Source organism: Mesocricetus auratus, unplaced genomic scaffold (genome assembly GCF_017639785.1).
Source record: "Mesocricetus auratus isolate SY011 unplaced genomic scaffold, BCM_Maur_2.0 Super-Scaffold_100031, whole genome shotgun sequence".
Taxonomy (NCBI): domain Eukaryota; kingdom Metazoa; phylum Chordata; class Mammalia; order Rodentia; family Cricetidae; genus Mesocricetus; species Mesocricetus auratus.
In genome coordinates, this window is record NW_024429212.1 from 12,955,951 (window position 1) to 12,977,092 (window position 21,142).

Consider the following 21,142-nt stretch of genomic DNA (forward strand, 5'->3'; position numbering starts at 1 on the left):
ACAATATTTTATTATTTTTTAATGAGAAAAGCAAATCTCTTGGGATAGTCCTATAGTTTTGAGTAACTTGAGTAATTGACTATATTATTTTGATCTGCTTGTTTGTCTTCTTTTGCTCCAATTTTAATTTGTCGTCTTTTTCTTTGTTGGGTATTCAACCTGATAAACATTGCTGAAATAACAAGATAAGGTAAAAGATTCATATATCAATAGATTGATAGATGTTTAGGTTGATGGGTAGATAAATACAAACATAATAGACATTTATACATACTCAAGACTATACATAAACATGCATGTGTGTGAATATGGGACTCCTTCCAACTACTTTCTTTAATTGTATTATTTGCCTTTGTTGAGGACACTATACTAAACTAAAAACTAAAACAATTAATAATAATAAAGTAATACAATTTTATGGAAGTGGGGAAAATACTAGTAAGTATGATAATTGATATCCAAGTGATATTTAAATCACATCAATTTAGCAATGATCTCTGACCTCTAACCAAAGATCCACACTTATACATAACTTTAATTCAATTACAACCTAGTTTAATTAGATGTGTGTCTGTGTGTCTCTATGTCTATGCCTTTCCCTGTGTCTCTATCTCCACCCACCCCCTACCCCACTCCCCATCCCAGCCCCGTGTGTGTGTGTGTGTGTGTGGGGTCTCTACATTCCCCTTCTTGGTTAGTTTTTGAATTATAATACTTATGAATATGGGATACAATCCTCCAACCCTAGGTTTTGTCTTTTAATGAGAAAAATTATTACTTATAATAGAAAAAATGAATTTGCAACTCTAACTATTGCTACAAAGATGAAGAATGTGACTCTTGTTTACCTTTTGGTGGTAGCAACAGATGAGATTTTGTTAGACAAGTGTGAAGGAAAAATATTCTTATATTCGGTTATAGCTTCTGTTCAGACCACGTCACAGGTAAAACAGGAAATTGTTAATTCTTTTATAATTTTAAAGTAAAATATTTTGTTACTTCTTTAAAATTTTGTCTACCTTCCTTTCTAAATCTTTTCCAAAGAAATATTCAAACACTTGTTTTCTATGAAGTTGTCTTATTAACATTGTGTTGAAAACTGATAACTATTTTATTATAAAATCTGAAACTGTAGTTGATCAAAATAGCATGTACTCTACCCATAGTTTTTTGAAAGTACTAATATAATGATCCCAACTGATACTCTTCTTAAGTGGAAACTAGAAACATGTCTTAAATTTAGGATTTTACTTTCTTATCCCTGTTTTGTACTCTTCGTTGAAATAATAAAATAAAAGATAAAGCAAGAATATTAAACACAATTTAGGTAATGTCACATATTGAAAACAATATCATTCTTAGTCAGTAGGGTGAATGGACAATAACTGAAGCCATTTCATTTTTTCTTACAGTCATTCCCGTGTAGATTCTGAATGACCACTGTAAATGATTGTCCTGTGGCTAATAGCCACACACCATATACAGAAAACATCCCCCAGTTCCTAGGGATCAGTTGTATTATGACACATTGCACTTTCTGGATTTATGGAGCTGTCCAAATTCTCATAATAATCATAAGATAATGAATCCCTTTGGTCAGGCAGCCAGAGGCTCTGAAATGGATTATTTGTTTTTAGGAGGAAAGAAACATAAGTGAACACAGACAAAATACCAATTTGTACATAGCTCAATGCTCTCCTTGGTTTCCTTTCTGTTGTTAAAATATTCTTACTATTTCCATAGCACACACAGGTTTTCCCCCGGAAAATAAAATGCAAGATAAAATGGTACACTGCCAGCTCTTCCAAGGAAGTGTGCATTAAAAGTGATCTCTCTGTGATGTATTTGCTAAAACTAAAATGGATTCATTTTATACTGAGGTGAACATCACACACCAAATTCATTTTCTCTATCCCTGTGTAGGTAGCAGAAGTTCAAACCAAAAAAGCCAGCCAATAAGACCCCTGCCCAACTTTCTGCAAGCTTACAGTCTCAACAACAAAGTAAAAAATGACAGACTTATTTATGTATTCAAAAAACTATCTTCTTAGGCATGTCTGGTTAACTCAGTAATAGTATAGAACTTTTTCTCTTTAGGACTAACATAGACTAAAATTTCTGTATATAGCATTACTAACACTGGAGATAAATTGCAGCTAAATATGCTAACCCATTTCTGACCTGTATTTTGAGACTTTACAGAAAGAAATTAAAGAAGATACCAGAATTGGAAAGATCTCCCATGCTCTTAGATAGGTAGGATCAACATACTAAAAATGGAAATCTTACCAAAAGCAATCTAGAGATTCAATGAAATCCCCATCAAAATACCAGCACAATTCTTCACAGACTGTGAAAGAAAAATAATCAACTTCATGTGGAAAAACAAAAGACCCAGGATAGCCAAAACAACCCTGCACAATAGGAACTTCCAGAGGCATCACCATCCCTGACTTCAAGCTCTATTATAGAGCTATAGTCCTGAAAACAGCTTTGTATTGGCACAAAAATAGACAGGAAGGCCAATGGAATTAACACTGATTTTTGACAAAGAAGCTATAATTATACAATGGAAAAAAGAAAGCATCTTCAACAAATGTTGGTGGCATAACTAAATGCTGGCATGTAGAAGATTGCAGATAGATCCATACCTATCACCATGCACAAAACTTAACACCAATTGGATCAAAGACATCAACATAAATCCAGCCACACTGAACCTCTTAGAAGAGAAAGTGGGAAGTACCCTTGAATGAATTAGTACAGGAGACAGCTTTCTGAACATAACACCAGTAGCACAGACAGTGAGGTCAACAGTTAATACATGGGACCTCCTGAAACTGAGAAGCTTCTATAAGGCAAAGGACACAGTCAGCAACAATAGAAGGCAGCCCACAGAATTGGAAAAGGTATTCTCTAACCCCATATCTGACAGAGGGCTGATATCCAAAATTTACAAAGAACTCAAGAAGCAAGTACCAAAACACCAAATAATCCAGTTAAAAAGTGGGGTACAGAACTAAATAGAGAATTCTCAATAGAGGAGTCTAAAATGGCTGATAGACACTTAAGTGCTCAACATCCTTAGCCATCAGGGAAATGCAAATAAAAACAAGTCTGAGATAACATCTTGCTCCTGTCAGAATGGTTAAAATCAAAAATCCAAGGACAGTTTATGATGGAGAAGATGTAGAGAAAGGGGCACACTCCTCCACTGCTGGTGGGAGTGCCAATTTGTGCAGCCACTTTGGAAATCAGTATGGAGATTCCTCAGGAAAATGAGAATCAGTCTACCACAAAATCCAGCAATTCTAGTCTTAGGCACATACCCAAAAGAAAGCCATCCATACAACAAGAATATCTGTTCAACTATGTTCATAGTAGCATTATTTGTAATAGCCAGAACCTGGAAGCAACCTAGGTGACCCTCAACTGAAGAATGGATAGAGAAAATGTGGTACATTTACAAGATGGAGTACTATTCAGCGGAAAAGACAATGGAATCTTGAAATTTGCAGGCAAATGGATGGCACTAAAAGAAACCATCCTGAGTGAGGTAACCCAGTCACAAGAAGACAAACATGGTATGTACTCACTCATTTATGGATTCTAAACATAGAGCAAAGGATAACCAGCCCACAATCCACACCACTAGAGAAGCTAGGAAACAAGGAGGACCCTAAGAGAGACATGCATGGCACCCCAGAAAAGGAGAAAGGGACAAGATCTCCTGAGCAAATTGGGAGCAGGGGGGAGGGGAGAGGGAACTAGGAGAAAGAGAAGGGGAGAAGAGGAGGGGAGAGGTGGACATGAGGGAACAGGAAGGTTGAGTCAGGGGAAGAATAGAGGAGAATGAATGAGATATATCATAAAAGAGGGAGTCATTATAGGAGAAATCTGGCACTAGAGAAATGTCCAGAGATCTACAAGGATGACACCAACTAACAATCTAAGCAATAGTGGAGAGGCTACCTTAAATGTCCTTCCCCAGTAATAAGATTGATGACTACCTTATATGCCATTCCAGCGCCTTCGTGCAGTAGCTGGTGAAAGCAGCAGACACCCACAGTTAAACACTGAGCTGAACTCCTGGAATCCAGTTGCAGAGAGGGAGGAGTGATGAGCAAAGGGATTAAGACTGGGCTGGTGAAACCAATAGAAACAGCTGACCTGAAAAAAGGGGAGCTCAAGGACCCCAGACTGATAGCTGGGAAACCAGACTGATAGCTGATCCAGACTCCTGAACCTGGGTGTCAGGGAGGAGGCCTTGGTAATCTATGGGGTCTCTGGTAGTAGATCAGTATTTATCCCTAGCATACGAATGAACTTCGAGAGCCCATTACACATAGTGGGATACTCTCTCAGCCTAGACACAAGGAGAAGGACTAGGTCCTGACCCAACTGATACAACAGACTTTGAAGATCATCCATAGAAGTCCTCACCCTCCCAGGGGAGCAGAAAGGGGATGGGATAGGAGGGCTAGTGGGGGGCACAGGAGAAGGGGTGGGAGAGGCAATTGGGATTGACATGTAAAACAAACTTGTTTCTAATTTAAATAAACACATTTTAAAAGGAGGGGATATTCATGTCATGTCTGTTATATGAAAATACCTAGGTTAATTCCTATAATTAAAAAAATCCTGTGTGCCTCTCTGTTTCTGTTTTCTCTGTCTCTCTGTCTCTGTCTCTGTCTCTGTCTCTGTCTCTGTCTCTCTCTCTCTCTCTCTGTGTGTGTGTGTGTGTGTGTGTGTGTGTGTGTGTATGTGTGTGTTCTATGGGATGAGGAGGGCATGGAGCCAGCAGACAACCTCAGGGGTTGGTCATCACCTCCTACAGTTTGATATAGGTTTACTTTCTGTTCACTACCATATATGTCAGGGTAGTTTACTCTAGCATGTCACAAATTATCCTGTCTCTACCTCCCATCCTCCCCTCTAAGCCCTTAGATAACAGGTCCTAAGGTTCCAGCTCAGCAGGTGCCTTAACCCTTGAGCCATCTCCCCAGATCTTCTCTGCCTCCACTAGGATCTCCTGTATCCCAGGCTGGCCTTGAATTTCAGTGTAGCAGAGGTGGACCTTGAATGTCTGACCCTCATGGCTCTAGTTCTGGAGTGATAGGATTACATGTGTTCTTGTATATTCAATAATGGGACTCAAACCTGGGGCTCAGTGAATGCCCTCAAGCAACCAAACAACTGAATTACAGTCCAACCCCAAACTGAGGCTACGTGACAACTGACCACGGTTCCAGATTTCAATATTGTCAATGCCAGAAGTGGCACAGAGATTCCAACCCCTGGAGCTGAACACCCCAAGACATTGGGGAGACCTCATGCTGTCATGCACCCATGAGCTTGTGACAATCATTTGTCTCTTGCTTTCTATTTTTATTTAAAATATTTTGCATTTTACATACCAACCCCAGTTCCTCCTCCCTCCCCTTCTCCCACCCTCACTTTCTGTCCTTGCCACCCCCATCCTCTCCTCAGAGGGATCGAGGCTTTCCTTGGGGAGTCCAAGGTCTGGCATACCAAGTTGAGGCAGAACAGAGCCCCTCCCGCCCATATCAAGGCTGAGCCAGGTCTCCCACCATAGGGAGTGGGCTCCAAAAAGCCATTTCATGCCCCTGGGTTAGGTCCTGGTGCCACTGCCAGCACCCCCTTCCTATCAAGTCACATAGCTGACACCCACATTCAGAGGGCCTAGTTAGGTCCCATGCAGGTTCCCCAGCTGTCAGTCCAACCCTGAGTGTGTGAGATTCCACGAACTCGTGCCAGCTGTCTCTGTGGGTTTCCCCATCATGATCTTGACACCATCGTCCCCTTGTTCATATGATCCCTCCTCCCTATCTTCAGCCGAACTCCAGGAGTTCAGCCCAGTGCTTGGCTGTGGGCCACTGCATCTGCTTCCACCAGTTACTGGATATAGGTTTCATGATGACCATTAGGGAAGTCTGCCTGGTGCTAGAGACCTTCTCAGGAATCCACAAGGATGACCCCAGCTAAGACTTCTAGCAATAAAAGAGAGGGTGTCTGAACGGGCCTTCCCCTTTAGTCAGATTTGTAGAGAGAAGCCTTTTCCTTTCTAGCTGCTTTGGATTTTCCCCCACCAGTCACCTGGGCTCTGCCGCGTTGTAGTCCCCAAATAACACACAAGATGCTGTATTAATTATGAAGCTGTTGCCCTTGCTTGTTTCTTACTGGCTAGCTCTTACTTAAGTATTTATCCCATAATTGCTAATCTAAGTATTTCTCTTACCAGAGAAGTTTCTGGGCTTCTTACCCCTATGGCGGTTACATCTTGAATCCCTGTGTTTCTCCTACCCAGAGTCCTCCTGGACCCCTAGTCCCACCTATCTTGCTTCCCTATTGGCCAACAGTGCTTTATTGACATATACACAGGACTTCCCCCATCACAGATTAGTGACTGACTCTTGCTTTCTTTACTTAATTTCTTGCTGTATGTTTTAAGAGTTTCCCAAAATTATCACAGACAAAAAAAAAAAGAAATGCTTTCCTTCTTCCTTTCCCTTCTTACAGGGCTTATTTCTATTATGTATGTAGCACTGTCAATTTATTCTTTTAAAAATTAATTCAGGTCTCCAAACACCCCTCAAAACTTGAAGTAATCCAAGTCATGCTTTATTTGAAAACAGCCTTAAATAAAGGAATTCTTTACACTCTACAGACAAAACAATTGTCAGAAAATGTGAGAAACCTTTCAATACAGTGACCTAAATAGATGCAATTATGTTGAGATTTTAATGTCTCCATACTGGAGTAGTCCACAATCAGCCCAGTAATGACAGTGCTTTGTTTCTATTTCTTCAAGACGTGGCATTGCTCCTATTGCTCTGTCTTTAATTGCCACACCTGAAGATGACCTATTTACTGTTTTAGTTTGCTTCTAGCCAGGGACTGAGTCGTTTTACAGGCAATTTGCTTCCAGAATGTCCTTGGGGGATGTCTTTCCTTCCTTGCTTGCCATTTCCCTGTACTTCCTATAATAGGGCTCTGCCATCATTCCTGTGCATTTCCATCTGGGCTAAAACTGAATTACATGAGGTACAGCTTCAAAGTTGGACTCATTCAGTGTTACAAATGGTTCTTGTCTGACAGTGATGAAACTCCTCAAAAGTCTGATGGGACATTGTTGACAAAGATAAATCTCCCAGCATGTATGCAGACAGGCGTTTGTCTGAGTTGAGGAAAAGTCAGTCATACTGTAACTTGAGCATGCAGGTCACCTTCAGGTAAAAACTAACTTCAGCTGTTATCGGCATGTAATTGTCTTCCATCAAGTAATGATTATGATCTATAGGATTTGATTGACTCAACACTCATGTTGTAATAAAATGTTAATGCACTCAGTCACTTACTGAGTGAGACATTATGCAGAGCATTCTCCTGCATTTCAGAGGTCCTTCAGCACCTAGTATAAATACATTATCATTTCAGATTCATTTCTGATAACTGATTGATTGATCTATCTTTTCTGCAAGACCTAAAGTTCTAAAGGACAAAGTAAAAAGGTAAATAACTGAAGAAACGCAATACGTTCTGGCTTAAAGAAAAATACAATGACTATGTACTACTGAGGGATATGTGTATTTATATTCCCCAAATGGGATCTGATCATGTCACACGTTTCTGTTGACTTTATCGCCGTCCCAGACTTTAAACAAGGTCCTCCGCCACAGACCTGACTCCACCTGTGGGTCTAACCTCATCTTTTGCTTAATCTCTTGGGCTTAAGTAATGAGAACAAAGAGCTGTCACTCCTCAGCTGTGGCTATTGGCTCACAGCCTTCCCAGTGTGTACCCTACCTATGTGCCCTAACCCTTCCTCAGCTCCAGGTGTGACTCAGGTTTCCCAACCCAGTTTGATTGATTCTCCAGACAAGAAAGGGGTGTGTGTACTTCAGCCCATGACACCTGTGGGCTCCCTCTTCCTGTTTCTATGTAGAACTCTCTGTGGTTAGTTGTATTTCCCTGACAAAACTATTAGCCTCTTGAGCACAAACATTTCTTATTCATCTTTTATTCCCTTGGCTTGATGAAGTGCTTGAATCACAGGAAACACAGAATGAATGGAAATTGACCTTAGCTGAACTTTCTAGAACAAGCTGGCTCAATGAGATCAAAAATCACTTTCTCCCAAACAACCCATCACAGCATTCAATCGTTAACTAAGTACAACTCTTTGCTTTTAAATGACAAAATAATGATATCTAAAATAGCACTCCTCATTTTAGATTTGCTTGTTTGTATCCAACAATTGAATGTCAGGCACTTAAACTATTTGCTATTTCACAAGGGACTGTTGGATTTTCCTGGAAGTTGTCCATGGATTAATTTCCTAACTAAAGCTGACTTTATAATTGATCTGTCTTTGCCTCAGTAAGAAAAAAAATCAATTGAATTATATTTTTAATTTTTTTCATTGTGGGCATTTCAGTTCCACATATGTTTAAAATTAAGCTTATTTATTACCTCATGGCTCAACTTATTATTAATAAAAATACAAAATCTCCAAAAGTATAAACTTGGTAGCCAGTCCACAAATTCTTTCACTTGGTTCAGAAGAACTGATCCCCTAATGAGTTAGGAAAGTCATGTGCATGTCTGTCTGTTGTTGAGGACATATCTGTTTCATCTTAAATCTTTCCTTAATCACAAAAAAAAAAAAACCTGAATTGAAGTGAAAGCACTGTTACACTGCCACCAGAGTAAAACATTGGAAAGCACATAGCTGGCCTGGCTTTTGCCATAGGCAAGGGGGAAAAGTCAAACTCTGACTTTTTACTGTAGTTTCACACAGTTGGTACCTGTGTTATAAAAATCATCAGAATAACAAACAAATTATAATATAATATTATATAAATATTTAAAACACTAGATTAAAAGGAGCCCCTTAGTATTTAAAAAAATGGTATATCTAAAGCACAAAACAAAGAAATGACAGAAAAGTCATTTATGAAATCTGACCTAGACATGCAGGAGGACATTGTAATAAGCCCTGAGTGATGACTGCAATCAGGGCTCTATGACAGGCCACTGAGATCCGAAATGAAAAACTGAATTATTACTAAATAAAAGGATTGGGTTTCATTGCTGAATTGATTCACATATTTAAGAAAATTTAGTTACATTTAGGGGTTATATTGAAGGTCAAAGAATAAAATTGAAGCCTTTTGCCTATTTCTTGCTGCTGGGGAGATAATCTCTCTGTGCTTAGAAGCTTAACTTGCTTCTTCAGAATTCTAGGAAAGCATACATTTTCTGGAAGTACACAGAGCCCAAGACATGTTGGGACAGGAAAGAGAGAGAATGCCTCAAGATGGCTGTACCCATCGTGGCAGCAGGCATCAATAATCAATCCCAGTTCTCACCTTTGATTTACCCTGTGAGTTTTGTTCTGCTCCCCGGGACTGTCTCGGGGTATCTCACTGCTCACTCAGTCTTCATCATAATTCTGCCACTACTGCTTCATTCTTTCTTTTCAAGAAATTCATTTTTTATACATATTGTTCGCGAACCCTGCAAACAAGCAATTACCTTATCCTTTGGAAAGAAAAGATACAACAAGTACCTGACACCTCAACACACTACGATCATTGTGGTGTAGGCCTCCCTTCCATTTCATAAACAGCCAAAGAGAAAGGAATAGTTTTTTAAAAAACTGTCTCATTCTGAACAAACAGGTTTCAGTAAACTATTCTCTTACATCTCATATAGAGCAGCATCTACGACAATGAAAAAATTCAAATGCCACTAGCTACCAGCTTGCTCTACAGTCAGACCAATCTTGTTTTTGTTGTTGCTGTTTTATGTTTACTGGCATGCTCTCTGGTTATGCCATTGTCCATGCCCATTACTAAAATTCAATGACGAAGACACATGATGAGTAATGGGATTTTAAGCTGCAAGCTCTGTACACCCCGCATTATCTGCAGTAACATGGGCAGCATCACTTTCTACGCTTAGGTGGAAGATGGAAAGTCGCGAATGGACAAGAACTCGGGGAGCTTCCCAACAACTGACATTGTGGCTAACAATCCTTCTGGCCTAAGGGGCTCTTCAGTGAGGGAAAACCTGCCCTTGACTCACTCGTTGCCTAAGTCATTTGTTAAATTCCTAAGCTCTGCTGTTTTTCATACCAGCTTCATTTAGCGCTTTTCCAGATCATAGAGCAAATAAGATTAAGATGCCTACATACTGGCAGTGTTTTTCTCTTAAATAAAATAGGGAAAAGAGACAGGCAGTGGTGGCACTCGCCTTTAATTCCAGCGCTCGGGAAGCAGAGGCAGGAGGATCTCTGTGAGTTCGAGGCCAGCTTGGTCTACAGAGTGAGTTCCAGGAGAGCCTCCAAAACAGTACAGGGAAACCCTGTCTCGAAAAACCAAAAAATAAAACAATAAGGGAAAAGACATCAGAGAAACAATGGTGATGAGCTGTAGTTATTGATGCTATCTGATGATAATTGTTCTTCCTGATTTTCCAGACAGCCACTTTTTTTTTCTCAAATGAATAATTCTTGGAAGTTACTCGGTGTGTTTTCAACATTTGTCAGATAATGCAGGCAATGGGTTTGTTAGTTTGGCCCTTGGCTCCTGAAGTGGTTAGTTTAAAGCAGTCATTTAACCTTTAAACTAGAAGAGGTTCTGTTTCCACAGACATTATCAATGGATTGCACTCAGCGTAAGCAGACTACAATCATAGTTTTTGTTTGTTTGTTTTGCTAAATCTTTACATTGAGTGACAATTCACTTCTCAGGGACGAGGAGTTGAGGGGAAATTAATAATATTTTGAGTAGTGCAGTTTACAATTTACCTAACTATCTAAAATCCATTGGATTGTTTCTTGGATTTCAGTAACATTTCTGTTTAATCATACTGCTGAAGGTACAAAGAATTGTAATTTTGAGTCTTTTCGATTTTTGCACTGTTTTTACTGCCCTGGAAAGAAGGTGGGTGTTAGGAGTTTAACACATGTCTTTCCTTCTTAATACTTGCCTTTTAAAGATTTGTTTACTTTTACTTTATGCATGTGTGTGGTTTGCCCGCATTTATGTCTGTGCACAACACACACGCAGTGCCCCAGAGAACAGAGGAGGATGTTAGATCCCCTAGAACTGGAGTTATAGGGGGCTGTAAGCTGCCAGCACGGTGCTGGGGAATCTAAACCCAAGTTTCACGAAAGAGCAGCTAGTGCTTGCAACTGCTGAGATGTCTCTCCAGCCACTATATTCTTCTCCTTGGAAAAACACAAAAACACTTTTTCAGCTGTTGGCTTAGTCTCTCCTACCCCTTCCCACGGCACATGATGCAGCTACGGCTTATAGAATTTGGCCTTCTGCTTTTCGTTTCCTTCTGGAAAGGTCGATTCATGAGCAATGCTCTCAGAGTATTTCAGAAATGTCGGTGCCCATGTCTCAAAATATTCCGGTACTTGTGTAGCATGAATGTATTGTTCTTTCTCCAAATTTTTCGTCTTCTGAAACACAAAACCTTTCTGTGACTCAAAATGTGGGAGAACACATGTTATGAGGGAGACGAAAAGTGACTGGTGATGAGCAAAGTAAAAGTGCTTTCATACCTTGGTATGTCCCCTGGACGGTCCTCATTTCATCTCAAGTTGTGCATCATGTTTTCCAACCCCCAATGATTCAAGAGATTCTAACAGCATTCGCTGAACCTGGCAGATCTTACTTGGTTTATTACTACTATCTGCCCATTAATCTAGTACTGGAATAAATAGTGATAAGATCCTCATCAACGTGATCTCCTCCTAAGAAGCTACTCTGCTAGGCCACACGTCTGGGTCTTTGATTACTCTTCACATCCAGAAAATAGACAATAATCAGAATTAGAAAAATTATTTCAACTTAAATTTATCATCCAGTATCTATCAACTAAGACCAATGCACAGATGAAATCATGTCTTCCATCTTAGAACAATGTTAAATTTAAATTATGGAAATCAAAGTTCAACTACAAGTCATTGTCTCATGATTGTGGCACCTGAAAACATACACATTAGTTTTTTTTTTCAAACATGCCAGGAGAATCTTAATGGATGACACACCTTACAACACATTTTCATTTTCTTTGCATCAGTATTTTTAAAGAAAATGACAATAAATTATTGCTGTCTAAGTTCCTAACTCAAAAATCCACATATATAATTTACGGCTTCCTATTCGGCATTTCAGTCTTACTGTACATATCAGACAGAAGCACGCTGGATAGTTCAGGTGAATTCTAAGTAGAAGTGAAAATATATTTTAATGGCCTACTGCCATACGTGTATATTGGTATATCAATTGGAAATAAAAGGTCTACTAACTATTTATGAAAATCATTTTGTCCCCAGAAAGCACAGTTAAAGTTGGACAGTCACAGAGAGAAAGAGGATGTCATCACAGGTAACTTCCTGCTACTGTCCACACTGCCAATCCACTTTTTTTAAACTGTGCACTGAACAGACACAGTTATAAGCTTTTCAGAACTCATATTTAAAAGCAAATATTTCAAAAAATTTGTCGTGCATTTAGTTTCCCCAATGACCTTTTATGTCCTTGAAGAAGCACCTGCTAAATTATGTTTCCCAACCTATGGTTTCTAATTTGTATATACCTTTTTTTTTAGCCAGAAAAACATAACCATGTCTGTTGTGTGAATTGTGCTATTTGTTGTGACTCATTTGTTTAGGTGTGTTTTGCTCTGCTTTAACAATGACCTTGTCCCTTCCTGTGAGATGGACACAAGACTATAATTGCATATGACATTAGCAGAGAACACCGGTATTTTTACCTCCAATTAATGCTTATACTCCTGTTAAATCCCATCAAAAAATTATATGTTAAATTTCAGATCCTCTCCCCTGCTGCTGAATAGCTGTGAATGTTCCTGTGTCAGCTAAAATCTGCAGGGCTTCCAAATTGTGCAGGCTCAGTTGGATCTGGATGAAGGGCTGAACAGGCATTGTTGTCTCCTGATCACTAGTCCTGCAATTTGTCTTGGCTGCGTTTTCATGCAGAGTTACACTAGAATTTCTCATATTTTGCATAAGGGCAAATCTTCAATCCTCCATTGCATGGGAGAGAAAAAATAAGATGAAAACAACTACATACTGAAAGTTCAAAAATCCTCCAATCCCAGTCTCCCGTAGAAGAAAAATAAAGTGGCTTAGTGATGGAATTTTGGAGTTTGACTTGGAGAAAGGTATCTGAGTCAAATCTCCTATTCTGTTGTTCTTACTTTGTGCAATGCCACTATGATAATATTTCTCATGTTACCCTTACAGCTCCAGTAATGCTTCACAGCTATTCACCCACAAGCTACGGTTGAGATGATATGACAAAGTCTTTTCTTCTGGCACAATAGGAAGAAAGGGAGACTTAAGCTTAATTGCACTGTCATGAGAAAGGGCCAAAGCTAAGTGACTTGATCAAAAATTATAGAGCTAAGAATAGCTGGCTAAACAGAAGCAATTGAAGTACATCTTCACAAAATGCTTCTGAAGGTCATAGCCATCATTAATGAGAGTATATGTCACTTCCAAAGTCACCTTCCAACATTCTTTTGACAATACTCCACGATACATTAAATAGAAAACTATTTCATTGGCTTTCTTGAAAGCTGATTAGGGAAGATTTATGTTGACCTGGTAATTGTTATCTTTTCACAGATAGTTTTAGAAGAAACAAGCTACAAAGAGCAAACACAAAGAAAGCAGGGTACAATTCTGCTCAGCTCTTGTGTCCCTAATAAAATGACTGTCTAAGAATTCAGGCTCAATCCCAAAGAAAAGGTAGGCTGGGGAGGGCATGGGGGTCCTTCACATATTCTAAGATGCAACTGGTTAGAAAGACATAAAATAAACTTATCTCAGTTATCTACCTCAATTTTATCTAATTATTGAGATCATTTTAATTTGGATGAGAAATACATTTTGAAACCGAAAAAAGAGGAAAGTAGCTCTATTTCAAAGCCCAAATGTGTGGTGAATTTAGCATTTTCCTATCTCTGCACACTCATGGGAGCCATGGAGTTGTGACAGTGACACAATGTCAGCCAGGGGACCCATTCCTTATCATCTAAGGCAAATCCTCTGTTAGTCCTGCAGGGTAGAACACAAGAAAGGAGCTGGTGTTGTCTTGACAGACTTTTTAAGTCCACCACATACACACACACACACACACACACACACACACTCACAAACACACATGTGCACACACACAAACACACACCACACGCACACACACACAGTTGCTGTGAGACCAAGTGATTGGTGATTTACTACCCTGGTCTTTGAAATTTGCCATTGTCTTTTGAAGCAAATGAAACCGCTCAGCTGCTGGGTTGCCCGTGGAAGTTACATACAAATAAGCAAAGCCTCATCCTAGTAGAAAAACCATGAAACTAAGCCAAACAGCCTCAAAAGTTACCCGCTGTCTTTTCCACAGGTTCAGGCGCTGCTGGGAAGGCCTTAAGTCCATGAACAGCAAATGGAAATCTCTTTAAAAGAGCCGCCTGCTGGGATCCAGAAGTAAAGACCACGTAACCATCAAATGGAGAGTGATGACTGGATACAGGAAACACAGTGGTGAGTACACAGGATCCCAATCAGACCAGACATACTGGAATCCCCAGGAGGGGAGAGAGTGGCTTCCCTCCTGTTCTTTTAAACAGATGACTGGTGGACAGAGGGGAAGGGACTAGAAGGCGAGGGGTGTGAAGACATGATGAGACTCCTGGAGAGCAAGCATTACTCACTGCCAGGAAATTGCTGTGTTCATGGGCTTGGGGCATCCCAAAGGGGTCCCAGTGGCTGGCCACACAGTGCCTGGCAAACCCATGGGTTCTGGATGTATGGTATATTTACGATCTCCTTTTGTCTTTCCTTTTCAATGAATGCAGCTTGCCTTTGTGTCTGTAGATGAGCAACAGTTCTGTGAATTTTATATAATGCCTACTTTCCACTCCTCCCATTAAATGCTCATTCCTCAGACAAGCTCATGCCTCTGCATCCATGCACTGTCTTTACAGACATCCCCCTTCACTCTATTTAAGAGTCTTCCTCCACGGATCCCCAACTGCCTGTTGAAGTCTCCCTTAAACATATGTCTACATCCTTGTACCTGAAAATATGATTTTATTTGGAAAAAATCGCCAGATAATGAAATTAAATCACAGAGATTGAAATGGGATCCTTCCACGATCAGCAGGATGATACCTAAATCCAGTGGCGAATGTCACTGTAGAATGCTGTATGAAAACAAGAAGGGAGAGATGGGAATGTCGCAGCCACAGCTCAAGCCATGCCTGTAGCTACTGGACAATGTGAGGAGCTTTGGAGATGGAGTACAGTTATGCTGGCTCCTTAGACTTTGGCCTTGCAGCCTCCAGAACAGTGAGAGAAGTGTTACACTGTCTTGTCATCATGCCTCTGGAAATGAAAGCCTCTTTCCCTCATGAGCTATTTATTCGCTCACCTGGCCTATCCTTTGGAGACAGAGTTAAAGTGTGATTTTTTTTCAATGCCCAGCACACTGCAGCCCCTTCATAAGAGGAAAGTGAGCATCTCAACAACCCCTGACACTTCTCCGCTGCACTTGACTTCTGGGACAGACTGCACAGTGCCGCCCCAGGTGCCCTTAGTTGCCCTGAGAGCGCAACTTTAAATTTCACCGATTCTGAGATAGGGCTATTCAAGCAATACCACTGTCGTTCAGTTTTCCAAAATATGTCAAACCTGGCTTAAGAGACTGTGCAAGACAAAAGTTACTGGCCTCAATGAATATTATTAAAAACGAGTTTGTGGCTGAAGGTTTTCTGGCTTGGATTGCCTTTCCTCTTCAGCAGAGCCGGCAATGCAAAGGCTGAAGTACGCCTCATGGTGGCCGCTGCTGCAGCTGCAAGAGTCACCGCCAAGGTTAACAGGTGTCTGCTTAGGGAGACTAGCACAGACAGGAAGAGCAATGAGGCTGCTGGCTCCGTCGGCGGTAAGCAGAGAGATGCTACACTGTGTACAAAGGCATCCATTCGGGTCGCTCAGGGCGCCAGGCAGGCATGGACATGAAGACCTGTCTCAGATAGGGGAGTTGAAGGAGGCAATGGGGGGAGCCTTCACTGCCTGGATTTTCCCTGGGCTGTGCAGGCTCAACTCTGGCCACACGAGTGTTTCTGCTTAGAAGAAACAAGGGGAAAGGCAGCTGCAACCATTTTAATTGAGCAGGAAGCTAGACAGCAACCACACAGGGAGGAACAATTAAAATCAGCACCACTCAAGGTGGAATCATAGTGTGTGCAGGAGAAGTGGTTACCTTTACTGGAGAAGACAAGAAAGACTCGAGAAAAGAAAACAGAAGAGACAAGGAGGCCAGCACTTGAAGAGGGTCATTCACAAGAGGCATTTGATTGCCATGGTTTTAGGTGATGCTCATGCCAGCGTGCGGTAGAAATCGGGCCACAGAACGTCTGAGAATGCAAGTGACTTTCTCATAACACAATTGTGATTTGGAGCCAGGGGGACCCACAGCATCCATCCCTCTGTCCATAATAAACGGCATGTATAAATTGCTTATTCTTAATAAAAGAAACTTGTCCCACTTTTCAAAAGTGTTCTGACCTTGTGATTAGCAGAAATACAATTTACAAATCTCTCTCCCTGCCTCATGAACATGACCAAGGAAAAGTAGTTATCTATACACATGGGCACCTAAGAAATACCCAGGATAAGACAGATTGTGTGCTAGGGAAAAAAGAAATGACTGAAGGTGGGAAGTTTGGATTCACGTCTTACGTCTGTGACTTTGAATAAAAACAAGTACATACTCAAAATACATTTCACTCCTCAAGTTGATGGGATTAGCATCTATTATGATATTCAAAATAAAGCAATCGGCACCTGCTCTACTTTGGCTGGTTATTATCACTAAGAACTCGAAGCAATTAGAAAATACGTGTATTTCAGGATCGTAAGTTCAAAAATTTGCAGCATGTGGAGACAAAGGAGGCTGTCAGCATCAGGGGGAGGATTCGGGAGGCAGAGCCAGCAGAACCACTGAAGACCTGCTTGAAGTCAGACTAATAGAAGCCCATGACTGATATCTCCAATCAACCTATGTGAGACACAGGTATGACGAATCACACAATAAGGTGCTCAAGGGTTTCACAGCTGCAATAGTTAATCTTGTCATCTTGATGGGATTGAGCATTATCTAGAGGATATACCTCCAACTATGTCTGTGAAGGAGTTCCTGAAGAGATTTAACTGGAACGGGAAGACCCACCATGAATGTATACATCACTATCCCACGTGCTAACGTCCTGGGCTGAAGGAAACTAGGGAAGAGCTAAAAGGGCACTCGTCTCTTTCTCTCTCTCTCTCTCTCTCTCTCTCTCTCTCTCTCTCTCTCTCTCTCTCTCTCTCTCTCTCTCTCTCTCTCTCTCTCTTTCTCTCTGCTTCCTGAATGCAAATGAAGTATGACTGTCCTCCTAGCTACACTACGGCTTCCCTGCTGTGACATTATCCTCTTAAACCACAATCAAAAACAAGTCCTTCTCTGGGTTGCTTTGTCACAGCACCAGAAAAAAAAAAACAACTAGCTACTTATGACCGCTGTGTACATCCTCTACCTATGCCTTTATGCGATCATGTAAGAAGCACTATTTAGATTAAAACACTTAAAAAAAAAACACCAGCCCATACACCCACTATAAAAACACGTATCTTGCTGGAATGTGTTAGGACTCAGAATATTTATAGCAAAGCTTAAAATTTAGAGATGTGATTGTAAATTAAAACATGTGTCTCGCACATAGCACATAAATATGAACACCATTGCTTCTCTTCCTGCAGATGTCTCTGCACTGATCCTGTCATCAACTAATGCTTATTGTGTGTTATAAAAGTATCAGTACCACATCCTCTTTATTGACTGAATTATCTTATTGTCTGTGGTCTGTTTGCTCAGGTCCTTAAAATGTATTCTGTGACTTCAGACAGTCTCTGAAAGTTGGATGCATTTCTCAGAAATTGACAATAATCAGCAATATTCCCCATATCCACTTTATACTACCCTTGCTTACACTGCTTTATTCCCAAGATACACAGATTTGATGGCTTTTTAAGTTTCTCCTTGTATTATATTCCCAGATGACAATGTACTTGCTAATAATTCTCCTTAGGAATCACCTATGACTCCAAAGAGAGAAGCTACAGATTTATTCAATAATAACCCTTCCTAATTATGTTTTCTCTGTTTTTAAAATTATGCTTGTAGATGATATTTCTAGTAATTAATTCTACTTACACATCCAAATATCAGGCTCATACTGCTCTTTACCAAGCTGCCCATACTACTGAGTACTGAAGCTCAACCACTCTCAGCCTATAATATAGGATATGAATGATGAAGCCCTTACATCTGTGTTTTCAACCTCAGTTCCATCACAGACGTTCATGTCATCAAATTAATACCATTTATGGACTACCTTGAAATAGCATTCTATGAGCCTTGTTTAGGCTAAGCACTAAAACTCAACAACAGTTAATTTACAGTAGATAGTATCCTGTGAGGTGCTATGATAAGCAGAGGTCAAGATTTATCCTTGCCATGGGTCAAAGATTATGGGTCAAAACCATTCAAAAGTGAAGTATCTGTCTTAGGGTTTCTGTTGCTGTGGAGAGACACCATGGCCACGGCAATTCTTATAAAGGAACACATCCAATTGGGACTGGCCTACAGTTTCAGAGGTTTAGAGCATTATCCTTACAGCAAGACATGGCAGCGTGAGGTGGACAGGATGATGGAGAAGGAGCTTGGAGTTCTACATCTTGATTCACAGGTAACAGGAAGTGAACTATGTCCCACACTGGGCATAGCTTGAACATATGAGATCTTAAAGCCCATCCCAACAGTGACACACTTCCTCTAACAGGGCCACAATGACTCCAACAAGGCCAAGCATTCAAATACCTGAGACTTTGGGCACCATACCAATTCAAATCACAATAGAATCCCAGACTAGAAATCAAGAGTTATTCTCTGACGAGACATGGGCTTGGCAGAGTGCTACATTTCTTTCTGTGATCTGCTTGGGTTATGTCATTCTTAGGGCAGTTTTTGTTTTATTGGTTCTTTTGAAACTGGACATTGGCACATGTCAGGAGGTTCACACTGTCAATTTCCATTTTCTCTCTCTGATTCTCTGCTATGGGAAGCTATTCTGGGGCTTCTAAGTGGACAGACTTGCAGACAGATTAGAGAAACAGTGGGAATGGGTGTTCTGAAGCCCTCTAAAGCTAGATCAGTGAAGATTCTATTCTGGGATGTCCATCTCTCACCAGCATCCCTAATTTTCCTGATAAAGTTTATCCAATATATATATATATATAGCAGCTGAAGGCAAGCCCTGTAGGTTTCATTCAAAGATAAATTCTGAATTGCCAACACCTTTGTTCTGAAATAGAAAAATCGATGAGATGTCTACCAAGAGAAAGTGCTTGTTAGATGCAGTTTGAACCAATTCTTTATTTTTCTATCCATCTCATTCTCATCTCTGATAATGTCACATCCCAGGTATAGAATCTTCTAGTCAGATCTTTGGACAAATGATACTTAACTTTCACTTCTTTCCTCTCTGGAAAACAGCACTTAAACAAGCATTCATCAACACATCTAAATATTGTCTTCAGAGTTCAAGATAATTTCAACATGGGTACCTGTCGGTTGCCTCCTTTCCATCTATAACCTCTGCTATTGTAAGGCTATTCCTGGGGGGGGGTATGTAGAGCTCATAATGGATTTGGGAAAGAGACATAGGGGGAAAGAGAAGAGGCAAATCCAGTCTCTGGTACTTTTTATTGGAAGACAATTAAGTCTTACAAATAAATGAATGGCATTCAAAAGTGAGCAAGAATCACCAGAATGTTGTGTCGATGTTTTCATTGTATTTAACTTGCTATTACTATCAGCCTAAAATAATCTTAGAATTAAAAAGCGTTAAACAGCAGCTAGAGACTCACATTCTCCAAACCTATGACTATTTGAATTTAAATATAATAAAGTCACCTCAAGTTTGAAAATCATCCCCCGGTTACCTGCATCACACATTTTAAGTGTAGGAGATCTGGAAACCTCTCTGTGCATATGAAACCGCAAGATTCTAAACCTAGAGATGATAAAGAAAGTTTCTTATCTGCCGCAAGTCCTGGGGTTGTTCTATTTTGCTATACATTGTCTTTTGTCATGGGTTGAGTAGTGACAGAATGGGAATCAGTGTATAGACTGTGTATTGATTCAGACACCTGGATTAAAACCATGGAGTTTACCCCTGCTCCTGATTATATGCCTGAGACTTAGGGACAATGTGCTGTAAAAACCAGATACAAGTAGACTGTATGCTGTAGCTTTTTTGAGGGCTTAAAAATGGCATACTCTGGAATTTTAAAACTACAGAGATTACATAGGACTTGTGGATCTCTTGGGAGACGGGGGTTCGAGGCAGGGTTTCTCTGTGGCTTTGGAGCCTGTCCTGGAACTCCCTCTTGTAGACCAGACTGGTCTGGAAATCACAGAGACCCGCCTGCCTCTGCCTCCAGAGTACCATGTCCCATGGGAAAGACCCAGGGGACTGGCATATTGGACTTGAGAGGAAAGTGATGTAACATTATCCCCTTTCCTCTTAATGACCTGACATGTCATCTAGAAATCCACATACTCAGATGTTAGAAGTCTAGTCTCTTGAAAGGATTCCTTGTTCATTAAATAATATACACCTAACAAAATGACATTCTAGTCGATGTATTGGTGTGGACTTTGAATGTAAAAATGTCACAGCTAGACCCTAGGCCCTCTGTATTTCAAATGATTGCCTCCAAGTCTGCATAAACATGAGCAGCATACTCAGTCACACTGACAAATACAATGCTCTATGTACCTACAAGCCCAAAACAGTAGAGGAACCAACAGTAGACTGAGACATAGCTTTTTCCTTGTAAGATGATTATCTCAAGTAGTTCATCACAGTAACAGAAAACTAACAAACACTGGCATGCTACTTTACTCTTAATTTTTGCCCTCTAAACTGAATTGCACTTTGGTTTCAATTTGTTAGCAAGACAATAAGT